Genomic DNA, 12,868 nt, shown 5'->3' with positions numbered 1-12,868 from the left:
TATGACATTACGTGTTTTTGTTTATGTTTTTGCTGTTCGGACTCGAATTTTTTTTCATCCGGTTTTTTCATTTTTCGAAATAAAAATTTTTCATTAAAATCAAAAATAAAAATCATGTCCAAATCATCAATTTTGACTTTGAAAAATTTCCATTTAATTGGTAATTATTGTTATTATTTGAAAAAAAACGGGAAAATTAAATTTCGATAATCACGTCGATGGTGTTTTGTACATGATCTGTTCAATCTCCTTTTTTTTCTGAAACGTTAAAGACGATAATAATGATGATCATGATTAAAAAACGAAGGTAAAAGTTGAAAATCAACAACAACAACAACAACAAAAACTAAGTTAAAAGGAAATTTTATTTTTATTTTTTTCATTTTTTCGGATACAGGAACAACCACCACAGTGATGAACGAATTAAAAAAAAACCTTATGATCGATCGATTGATTATCGATCGAGATCATCGATCGCGTTTTCGATTAAAAATTGCCGCTAATTACATCCGATGTAATTAATTATCGATAATAAAAATAAAAAAATTTCGGAAATTATTCAAATCAAGATCATCATTATTAAAGAAAAAACAGGATCACGAATTGGATCGAAATAGTTTCGAATAGTGTTTTCCTACTATTTCGACACAATCAAATCGAATTGAAATTAATATTCATCAAATGTGGATCAACAAGACGATAATGAACGATAACGAAGAAAAGCAAATTGCATCAAGTGATACCACCATTAACACACGATCAACATTTCGACATCCAAAAAAAAAAAAAATTATGACAAATCACCATTATCATCAGGTAGGTGGTTGTTTTTATTAAATTTAAATTTAATAAAAACAAAACAAACTTTTTTCAGGAACAAAAACTGATTTCACACTTTTTCCTCGTTCATTATTAAACAATTTTTATCTTTTTTTAAAAAATTTAAATTCAAAAATACATTCAAAAATTGACCGCTTTTTTTCTCTTTTTTTTAAAATTTTCGTTTCCATATTTATCCACATTATACAAACATTGAAGCTAAAATCGTTAATTAGCTACTAATGGTGATAATGGTATTATCATTGTTTCAATCTAGAGAAAACAAAATCATTAGTGGCCAATGGTGGTAGAAATGGCTTCAAGTAATCGATACTATCGATTATGTAAGAATTTTTGTGTGTGTGTAATAAATCAATCACAGACAGGCAAAGGCAGACAGGAATTTCAACAAAATTATTGATGTGGTCAATATTTTTTGGCGACAAAATAGAAATCCTTTTTTAAAAAAATTGGATGCAAAAAATGATGATGAAATTCATTCGTCATCCAGTTTGTGTGGAGACACTGATTGAATTGAAAAATATGAAAATTTTGACATCATTTCACTACACTAATCTAGTTTTAATCATTGAAAGTTTCTACGCTACAAAATAAATAATGAAATCACAATCGGCTTGAATGTTTCAATCAAAGAAAATAATCAATAATTCCACTAATTAGAGGTAATTGATCAAATGAAAATGAAAATTTTTTTGCTTTTGAAATGTGTCATTCTTGTCAATTCTAATGAAACGAAAAAAAACTTGTTTTGAATCCAAAAATCAAATGAAATGTTTGTTTTTTTGTTTTTCAAATTACATAATCATCATCATCATAGATGAAATTAATCTAGAAAAAATTAAATCACAAATTGAAATCGAAATCAATTTCTTTCATTTTTGATGATCATGGTCATGATTCGATGATGATGAATTGAATTGAAATGAAAATTTTCCTCTTGAAAATAATCAATGAATCACGATCGCGATATAATCGATATTTTCGATTTCGAATGTTTTTGAATTTCGATAGTTTCAAATGTTCGAATGTTTAATCGTTCTTCTCTTTTTTGTTTTGTTACTTTGTTTTCAATCAAATGAATTTTTTTCATTACAAATGGATTTTGGAATTTCAATTTTTTTAATTCAGAAATCTCAGAAAATGACAGATTGATTTTCAAGATAGCTGAATAAATATTCTGATTCTGTCAACTGTCATTCGCAAATCTTTTGTTTTGTTTGTTTGTTTTACAAAAAATCTTGATAAATCTGAGAAAAGTGAAAAAAACAACAACAATGATGATGATGATAATTTCCTGACTACAGATGATCATGATCATCATCTGTAGATATAATCAATGATGATAATAATCGTTGATCTTATCTGATTAGCATTTTCATCGAAAAAACGAGGAAAGTAAGTGGTGATGGTGGTGGGGGAAAATATGAACAATTTTTCGTTTTCCCTGAGATTTTTGCTTGTTTTAACGGAAAAAAACAAAGATTGAAGAAAAACGTGATGAAAATAAAAACGGATATGTTTTGGTTATCAAACAAAACACACAAGTATCGTAATAGTGAGAGAAAAAGATTTACACAATTTATGAATGGATGATGATGATCTTGATTTGTCATTTTTATTCAATCAAAACAGGTGTCAAATCAAGATTATACTTTATCCAAGAAGATATCAATTAAACAAAATGATAATAATGATGATGTGAAATTGAAATAATTTTGAATTTTTTTTTCACCGTTTCAAACAAATTAAAACAACATTTTTTTAATTGTTTTGAATGTTTTTTCTCAAAATTCTTCTTCTTCAAATGTTTTGCTTTTCTGTGGGGGGGGAGGAAGAATAGACATTTCACACACGCGATCAAACCAGAGATATACAAACAAACAAACAAACAGAAAAAAAGGATACAGGTGTCGTTTTAAACAAATGACATACATTACATTATACTTATGTCAGGTGTCGACAATTAATAATGAAAATTGTATGTGCCATGCACCATTCATATAATTGGTATTTGCGGTTTCGAATGTTTTCAAAACGTTCGAATTTTGTAAACGTTCGAATTTTTCAAATGTTCGAATTCGATGTTTTTTTCGTTTTCTGTTCTGGATTTTTTCTTTTTGATTTTTTGGGATTTTTTTTTTGATTTTTTTGATGGTTAAATGTTGCCACTTGATAATTTGTGTTTGATTTTATTTGTTTGCTTTTGAATGATTTTGAATACAGAATGATAATGATGATGATGATGACAATTTCGGTGATAATTGGATGTGACACGATTATGATGATTATGATGATGATGATGATAATTATATAATTAACATTATCGTTTTGAACAACAACAACAATGATGATGATGATAATAACAAAATGACATTCAACTTTGTTTTTATGGTGGGAAAGAGAATTATCCAAAAAATTATTTAATTGACAAAATTTTTGTTTATTGTTATTGTTGACTATTCTAACCATTTTTTGTATGATTAGATTAAAATAGTTTTTCTTTAAATCAAATTACGTTATATGTTGACGCCTATTGCCTCCCCTCAAAAAATTTCCCCCTTTTTTTCTTTTCTTCCATTGTTTGATGTCAAATCAGTTTTTTTGTCTTCTTTTCTCTGGCCATGATGATGATCATCATCAACATTCACATGATGGTCACGGCCATGGTCAAAATTTTTTCCTGATTTCTTTCTTTCTTTGTTTGTTTTGTCTATTGATCAAATCGATCGATCGATCGATCCTAGACTGTAAACTAAATCTGAACAAATGAAAAAATCTGCTATTCATTCGTTTTCAATGGCCAAAATCAACCGAAAAATGACAATTTCAATCATAGGGGTTTCACACTACAGCAATATTTCATGAAATATATACACGAAAATATTTCAGCCCATAAGGTTGAAATGGACTGAAATATTGCATTTGAAATATTTCATTCACATTGCTGCTAGTGTGAAACCCCTATCAAGGAAAAACTGCAAAAATCATCATCATCCGAACCGAGGTTCCATCAAGTTGATCAGATCAATAGATCCATGATCCATCCTCATCCTCATCATCATCATCATCATCAACGACAACGATCCAGAAACACATGATGAAAATTTAACACGAGTTACTCTCCTGATGTGGTGTTCTTTATGTAACTCTCTCTTTTTCACTATTTCGACTGACTGATTAATGAGAAGAAGTCAACGAAAAGAAAAAAAAATCTACTCGTCGTGTTTCATGATTGACTTGTTGTTTGTGGAAACAGTGGAGAGAGAAACACGATGATGATGATGAAAACTTTCAACAAAAAAAAATGTTTTAAAGAGATTCAAAATGAAGTAAGTTGTGTCTAAATAGTTGTCTTTTTTTCTTTCTTTCTTTTTTCACAAAATGTATTTGGGATTTTGAAAAATCATCATTATCATCACAAGACATTTTGGATATACTTGATAGAAGAAGACTATCATCACATCATTTAATTTTTTCAAAAATTTTAAAGTTTTTTTTTCAAATTTTTCAACGAAAAAAATTGAAAAAATATTCAATTTCAATACCGTCATCTGTGTACGACCCTTTTTCGAATGTTTTTTTTTTTTTTTTTTTTGGTCATTTCGAATGTTTTTTGAGTCGGTGTTTCCGTTTATAACAGTGATAATGTGATTTATTGATTCGATTCTCAACAATCATCTTTGGTCATCCAGAATTTCCAACAAAAAATCAATCAATCAATTTTCATCGGATAAAGTTTACCAATCAAAATTCTTCAAATTTGAATCCGAAACATCATCATCATCTTGAATTGACTTTTTTGTTTTTGTTTTTCATTTTTCGTTGTTGCTCCAAAAATCCGATCGTAAGTAGATCCTTTTTGGTCATTTTTTCACATTGATTTATTCACATTTACGAGTTATCATCTTTTTTCAATCTATGTTTCTTTTTCAGTTGTCGAATTTAAAAATAAATAACGAACGACAACGAACGAACGACGAAAAAAAATCATAACAAACTTGTCGCCTGTGTGTATAAGATAATTTCCGTATATCATGTTTGCTTGCTTGCTTGCTTGTTTTGCTTTCCACCACAATAATAATCCAAATTGATTAGATTAGATTCGCAGGTTTATTTTTTCTGAATGTTTTTTCTTTTGAAATTGAAACCTTTTCTTGATTTTTTTGATTTTCATTTTTTTTTTTTTGAAAAAATTTTTCTTGCCGGATATGAAAATGATGATTTTTCTCAAATATCCTTCCCATTAATATTTCCAATGTTTGTGTGTGTATGTTTCACATGTCAAACATGAATGAATAACATTTTTGAATCATCAATATTCAAAAAATCAGTGATTATCAATCAGAAAACAAAAAACAGAAAAATTCATATTTTTTTCTTTTTGATCCATTATTTTGACCATAACAACAATGATAATAATAATAATTCCCCTGTAACAATCAACAAAACTATGAATTATAAATTGATGAAAATGATTTGATGATTTGATAATGGTAATATTTATTCATCATTTTTAATTTGATAGAATCTTTGCTTTGTTTTTTTTGAATAGATAATCCAAAACAAACATATGTTAATCGCATATGTCTTTTGTTTGTTTGTTTGTTGAAAAACATTCAAACATGTTTATCTCATCTCTTTCTGTTTGATCAAAAATCTCTTTTTTTCGCTCTCTAAATCCAAAGAAAATCCACAAATGATGATGGTATCATCAGTTTCTTGAATTTCATTTACACATTCAAACAAAAGAGATAACATCGATTATTTGATAACCTTTATTTATTTGTTTTGTTTTGTTTAATTGGAAAAACCAAGCAAAACAAAAGTCAATAAAACTCTTGGGTATTGAAGGAATATATGTTAGTCAGTTTTGCTCTGAATTTTATTCTTTTTTTTCGAATCCTCAATTTTACTTGTCACTTTGAAAAAATGAACATAATGATCACATGATGATGATACTGACTGACTGACTGAATGATTTACTGAATCGAAACGTGTTTATCAATTACGAAATAATGTTGTTTTTTTCCATTCAATTTTCCATTTTTTTCATGTTTTTTTTACATAATATCACATTATGGATGATGATATGATTGTTGTTAATCTCGCTTGTTTTTTCCTTTTCAATGTTTTTTTCTTGTTGTTGTTTTCAAATCAAATCAAGAAGTAAAACTGAGAAAATTGAAATTGAAATTGAAATCTGGAACACAGAGATTTAGTAGTTTTTTTCTGTTTCTAAAAACCATAATCAATCGAGGAACATCTCTGTAAAACAAAAAACTAACTTAAAACAAAGTCTATTTTGACCTTTTTTGTGTTCACAAAACACTTGTTTAGAATCCACTTGTTGATAAGAATCATCAACATCAAGATCGAAATAGTCATCACAAATAAATAAAAAAAAACAATAACCAGTGTGAAAATAGTAAAACACGTGATGATGATGATCCGATAATGTCATCATCATTTTTAATTTCAATATTTGCTTCTTCAAAACGATATTTTTTTCTGTGTTTTGTTTTTTGATTAGCAAAGATCTGAATCTTTAATCCAAATGAATGAATGAATGAATGAAAAACATTGATTTAGTGCAGAAAATGATGCAAAAAAATAAGATTGTTTCGTTGAAACAAAAAAAAACCTTGAAAAACTTTCTTATTTTTTTCTAGTTCGAACAGCAGAAAACCGTTATTTTTTGCATTTTCGGCCATCATCAGTGTTACCAAATTACTTTTTTTTGGCATCATTAACAGAACAGAAAATTTTCTTTTCAGATGAAAATAGTCGTTTAAAAATTTGAAAAAACAAAAAATAAATCGATTCAAAATCAGCAAAAAGACTGAATGAATGGATGATTGTTTGTTTTGTTTGCCTGTTTCTTTGATTTGAAGAAAAAAAAGTGATGATGATGATGAAAACAAAGAAGTTTTTCAAAAAAAAACTTTTCTTTTTCAAAATTCACATTTTTTTCTGTAATTTTGTATCGAAATTTGATGATGTTGTTGATGATGAAATTGGAGCATTTTTTTACATTCTTTTTGCGCTTGTAACAAGTAAAAGTTGTTGTTGTTGTTGTTTATTTGATAATTCAATCGTTTAAGTTTTTATTTGTCATGTTGTTGATCGATTTGATTGATTGATCGATCGATCGATCGATTGATCAATTGATTGAAGTGTGATTCAAAACGAGTCACAATTCTTTACCTATGTGAATCACTGACACCAATCAATCAATATCGATCAATTATCGAGATCATCCATCCGAAAGTATCCTTTTGTTGTTGAATTTTTGCAATGCACCAATCAATCAAAATTATTTCAAAAAACATTATTGGATTTTGCTGTTGTTGATTGATTGATTGATTTGATTGATGGACAAAAGTCACCCACACACACCTGTAGACACACTTATCATTCGATTCTTTAAACTATGATCATCATCATCATTATCATCAAACATCGCTGTTGTTGTTGTTGTTGTTTGACCACATTCCAATCAATCAATCGATCGATGTGTGATGTATTCAAATTTGATTTGTATAGGCCAAATTCAATATTGGATGATGATTGGATGTTGATCCCAATCCATAAGGATTTTTATTTCATTTTCAAATTTACTTTTTTTTCCTTTTCCTACTAAAGTGAATAAAGTCATTATTATCATTATTGTGACAAATCAGAGAAATCCTTTTTGTTTCTTTGTTTGCATTGATATATGATTTGTATTTTGGTAAAAAAGGAAACAAAAAACTGATTGAAAGAAAATTCTTTTTATAACAGAAAAAATGAAAAAATAAAAAATGAACATCCTTGTCGGAGCGAAAAAAAAGAAACGAAAAAAATATGGTCTGAATTTTCAAATGAATTTCATTTGAAATGTTTTTTTTTGAAATGTTTTTCTTTTTTGAAATGTTTTCCATTTTTGAAAAAATTGAAAAAAGTTTATTTTTTTAATTTTTCTTTTTTCAACAAACAAAAAAGAAAAGAAAGAAAGAAGTACTGTGTTATTTTTGGGAAGTCCTTGAAAATTATGCAAAATTGAATTTCAGTGATAAATATGGTGTGATGATGATTACCAAACAATCCTTATGATTTTTTGTTCTGATTTTCTGAAAAAAATTTTCCCAGAAAACTTATTTGAATTCATTTAGAAATGTTTTCGGAAAAGAAAGCAGCAACAGGTAATATTCACCTGACAAGACCCATTTGATAAATGAATTTTTACATTTTCATTTCGAAATTAAACGATTTTCAAGTTACGTTTTTTTTAATTTTAAACTTTTTTACTTTTTCGGCTTAAATTGCTCTTGTTTTTTTTCATTATTCATTATTTTTCCCCTTTCAGTTTCCGGATCGTTTGTCGTCATCATCATCATCATATTACTATTTACAAACACACACTATTTTAACTCATTAATGGTTAAAAAAGAAGAAATTAGAAAGAAACAGGCAACGAGAGGAAAGATTGTTGAATTTGAATGCGGCAAACGATGATGATGATGATGATGAAAAAGGTGAAATCCATTAAATGAAATGAAATGAATGTTGTGTTTTTTCATAGAAGAAAAGAAACAGAAAAGAGTTTATTATGTTGGATAAATACGTTTATTATTTAATGTGATGTGAATGAATGAATGGAGAAAAAATCCGGTAAATTCAATTCAATTCAATTCCTGAATGATATTATTTTAGTTGATAATTAGTCGAAAACAACTAAAAAAGAGCAATACCTTTTGATACGAAGACACAGACTTGAAAAGATTTAATCTTTGACCAATTTACAATCTTAATGATGATAATGATGAATTTTGATGTTTTTTGAGACAATTTTCTTATCGAATTCAAAACAAAAAAGAAAAAAAATCGATTCTTTTTTGGATTTTTCAAAGTTTAATGATCCAAAATAATCACCTGATATGATCATTTTGTAAACGAAAACAATTTTTGAAAAATTTTGAAAAATTATTCTTTTTTCATCATCATCATTTACGCACTGGACATCATTATCATCATCATCATCAATTGTAGCCACAGCAGCAATCATAATGATGATTATTATTATGAATGAAACAAAAGCAAAAGCAAAAAAAAACATTATATAACAATAATGTTCATCGGCGTGATATAGATTATGAATTTTGTCGTGTGTTTTGTTGTTGTTTGCTGCTGCAAATATGTATGGAACATTTTTTTTTGTGATGAAAATTGCTCTAATTTTTGTCTGTCTGAAACTTTTTTTTTGTAACCAATAATCATCAATGATGGTGATGGTTGTCGTGGACACTTGTAAGATTTGACCTGGTTTTTTTTCTTTTCGTTTTGGTGATGGTTCCTGGAACGATTTTCTGTTGTTGTTGTCTTGGTGGTATCATTATCATCATTATTAATGATAACAAAAAAAAAGATGGGACAATATTGTAATTGAATCTTTGATTTGATTTTTCTTCAAAATGACCATCATTAAATCATGACAATGGTGATCAATAACGATCAATCAATAAGTGAAACAATTGTTTGGTCCAAAAAAACATTGTTACAATTTTGACCAAAGTTTGTAAATTGATAGCAGAAGAAATTGTTCATTTCCGTACAGAAAAAATTATTATCTTTTATGAATCTTTTTTAGTTTTTGTAAAGTTTTTCTCTTGTTATTAATAACAGCTTTTTTTCCTCAATTTAATAAAATGATGATGTGGATGATGATGATGACAAACTCAATTTCACTGTGTGTGTGTGTGTGATTACACAGTGAAATTATTACATAACATCCAAAGGTTTATTTTTTGAACATAACATTTATAATTTCTGATAATTTTTTTTCCCATTAAATTTTTCATCGATAATCAATCAATCAATAGATAATGTTGTTGTTTTTTAAATAATGGTGATTTTTCAGATGCAGAAAAAAAGGTGGGAAAATTTTTGTTTCCTTTTAAAAATTTTGAAATTAACAAAAAAAAATTTATCACCTTTATCATGTCACCATACCGCACAAACACACATCACACATACAAATATCCGTGTGAATGACACAGGACAAACAGGATTTTGTAATCTTTGAAAACAAAACAACAACAAAAATGTCACAATTTTTTGTTTCAACCTTGAATCTCAATCTTGGATATTTTTTTATGGGTGTTTCACCATTACCAATTGATGGTGATGATGATCATTAAGTGAAAATTATCCAATTTAATTTAATTTAAAATTTGAATTTTCTCCCAGTGAAAATCCCACTTTTGTTTCATCATTCAAATGATCAATTTTTGAATTTTTGAATTTTTTGAATTTTTCGATTAATTCAATTTGAATTTGAATGAAAAAAAACTTGTTGAGCACAAGTAATGTTCCACAATATTTCAATTGGAACATTTTTTTTCTCGAAAATTTGTTGCAAATTTGATGGATCATCATCAAATGGCCACCATCAAGTTGATCATTTTCTCACCAATCTTGTAATTTGATTATCAATTGGATTAGTTGTTTTTTTGATGATGATAGTTAAATTGAAAAAAAACAGGTGATAATGATCAACATTATCACCGTTTTTCTTTTCTTTTCAGCAACAACAAAACAGAAAAAACATTGTTTTAAACACACACATTTAAATTGATTGATTGATTGATGGATTTTGAAGTGCTTAATGTGTCTCTGGATGATGATGATTGATGGATTATCCTCCTACTCGATCATCATCATCAACGCCGTTTACCATTGTTTTATGCAATGTTGCTGGATTCAAATTTCGAATGAGCGAAATGAAAAACGAAACACAAATATTCATTCAAAGGGTTGATGTTTATTTAGTTTTTACTTTTGTAAATTTCAAAGAAAAAAAAATTTGATTTTAAATTCAGTCCATTTAAACGCGAAAAAAATGCTTAAAAAGATGCAAACTGAGAACAAAAATCCGCATCAATATTCAAAACTGTGTGTGTGTGTCTATGGTGATATTATGTCATTTTATCATCATCATCGTTGCTTGTCTATACCGTGCACGATTTATTTTGTTTTCTTCTTCCAAATTTTCACTTTCAAATGTGTCATTGAGATGTTTTGATCGAAAAATATTTGACATTCACAATATATATAGACCTACATTTTAATAGATCATCAAACTTGACATTGTCCTTCTTTTTTTTTCTTCTGTTGTTGTTGTTGTTGCTGGAGAAATGAGATTTTGAAATTTTTGAAATCTTTCCCAAACAGAAGCTATTCGTTTATGAATTTTTTTTTCCATTTCAAAATTGATCAATTTTTTTAATTGATTTTTGCTTTTTGATTTTTTGAAAAACTTTTCGCTGAACAAAATGACATCTTTTTTGGACTAAATTTTTCTAGAAGAAAAAATCTGCAAACTCCGTTGATTAATTAGTTTCTTTCGTTCTTTTCTTGCAAAAAGAAATTAATTTTTTGTAGTTTTCAGAAACAACAACAAAAAAATTTCGATTTAGTCATCTGCCATTAACATCATCCTCATCTTCATCATCATCATCAACAGACAGACAGACAGACAGAGTAAACATTCGTGATGATAATGTTATTTCGATGTGGATAATGTTGTTGTGGATGATTTGGATGATGAAAGTTGAAAAAAATGAAATGAAAACAAAATCAATTGATTGCATAACCTGCAAGTTTGTTGTTTAGTTTTAGTTTAGTTTTAGTCAGAGTTTCGTTTAAGTTTCTTCAAATTCATTTTTTCTTCTTTTTCCTTTGAAACTTTTTCTACTTTTCTTTTTTCGGATCAAAAACAGTTTTTTCGAATCTCTATGGTTTTTAAAATTGACAAAAAAAAAATAACAACAAAAATACCGGAGAAGAAAAAAAAGATGAAAAAATTTAATTTCAAGAAAAAAAATGTGTAATTAAGCAACGTAGAGAAAAACTTTAAAAAAACAAAAGAAATTGTCAATTTGAACTTTTTCTTGTTGTTTTTTTTGTTGTTTCTGTTGTTCCATTCATGAAACAACAACAAAATTCTTTAGTTTTTACAGGTCAAATCTTGTTTAATCACATCTATCTATGTGTGTGTGTTTAGCTGTTTTTGTTGTTTAGTTGTTTTCGGTATAAATGAAAAATTTGGCATTAAAAAAAGGAAAAACTATGAAGAAAATTTTTGTCACCACCATATAAATATTTTTGGATTCATTTTGGAACATTAAACAAAAAGAATAGGTGTTTGTCAACGTTTCTTTTGTTTGTTTGAATGTTATGTTCCCACACTTTTTTTTAAAAAAATGTGATTTGAAGCAAAAACAAAGAAAAAATCTCATTTGGTGAGCCTCTGTTGACTGATTTTCTTCTTATTTCTTTTTTGGGCTCTCTTATCAAATCGAATGTCAATCGATAAACTAATTTAAATTAGTTGTGGTTGTTGGATGTTATCATTGTTTAATTACCTGTACACACTTGATCTCTATGACAATTTTGATCTACACAATCTTTTTTGATTTCTTTTTCTTTTTTTTAAGGAAAAAAAAGAAATGATTGTCATGATCTGGATTCGATCCATAGTTTTCACTGTTATTAGTCAATATATTTTTGGTGCTATTACTGGAATAGCAAAATGTATGAACATATTTACTAATACGAAATTAGTGTTTAGTCAGGAACATTTGGCTCCAAAAATGACTAATGAAAAACCAGTTTAACCAAACAATCATAACATTAAATTATGATTGTAATTTTTTTGTATTTTAATTTTACCTGTAAAAAAAATTACCAAATGATTAACCAATGATTAGAAAAAAATACAGGAAGATTTCCTTTTGGAAAAATATTCCAAACACCATCATTGTATTTATGAATGGATCTTGTTTTCCTTTTCCTTATTATCTATTATCATTTGTTGATCTTTGTTTTGTCATTCGAGATAATTGATGTTCATGACTTTTGTTGTTCTGTTGTTTTGTTTCACCTGAAATCAATCATTTGTCATTCTGTTTGATTTGATTTGATTTAATTCAATTTGATTTGATTGATTGATTGATTGATTGATCGATAATGACATTTATTTATTGATAAT

Source organism: Dermatophagoides pteronyssinus, unplaced genomic scaffold (genome assembly GCF_027571235.1).
Source record: "Dermatophagoides pteronyssinus isolate colony J.1.1.1.1 unplaced genomic scaffold, Derpt_VIB-CSIC_2022.12 sq0039, whole genome shotgun sequence".
NCBI lineage: Eukaryota > Metazoa > Arthropoda > Arachnida > Sarcoptiformes > Pyroglyphidae > Dermatophagoides > Dermatophagoides pteronyssinus.
The sequence above is the reverse complement of the archived record's forward strand: the minus strand, read 5'-3'. Positions refer to the sequence as shown.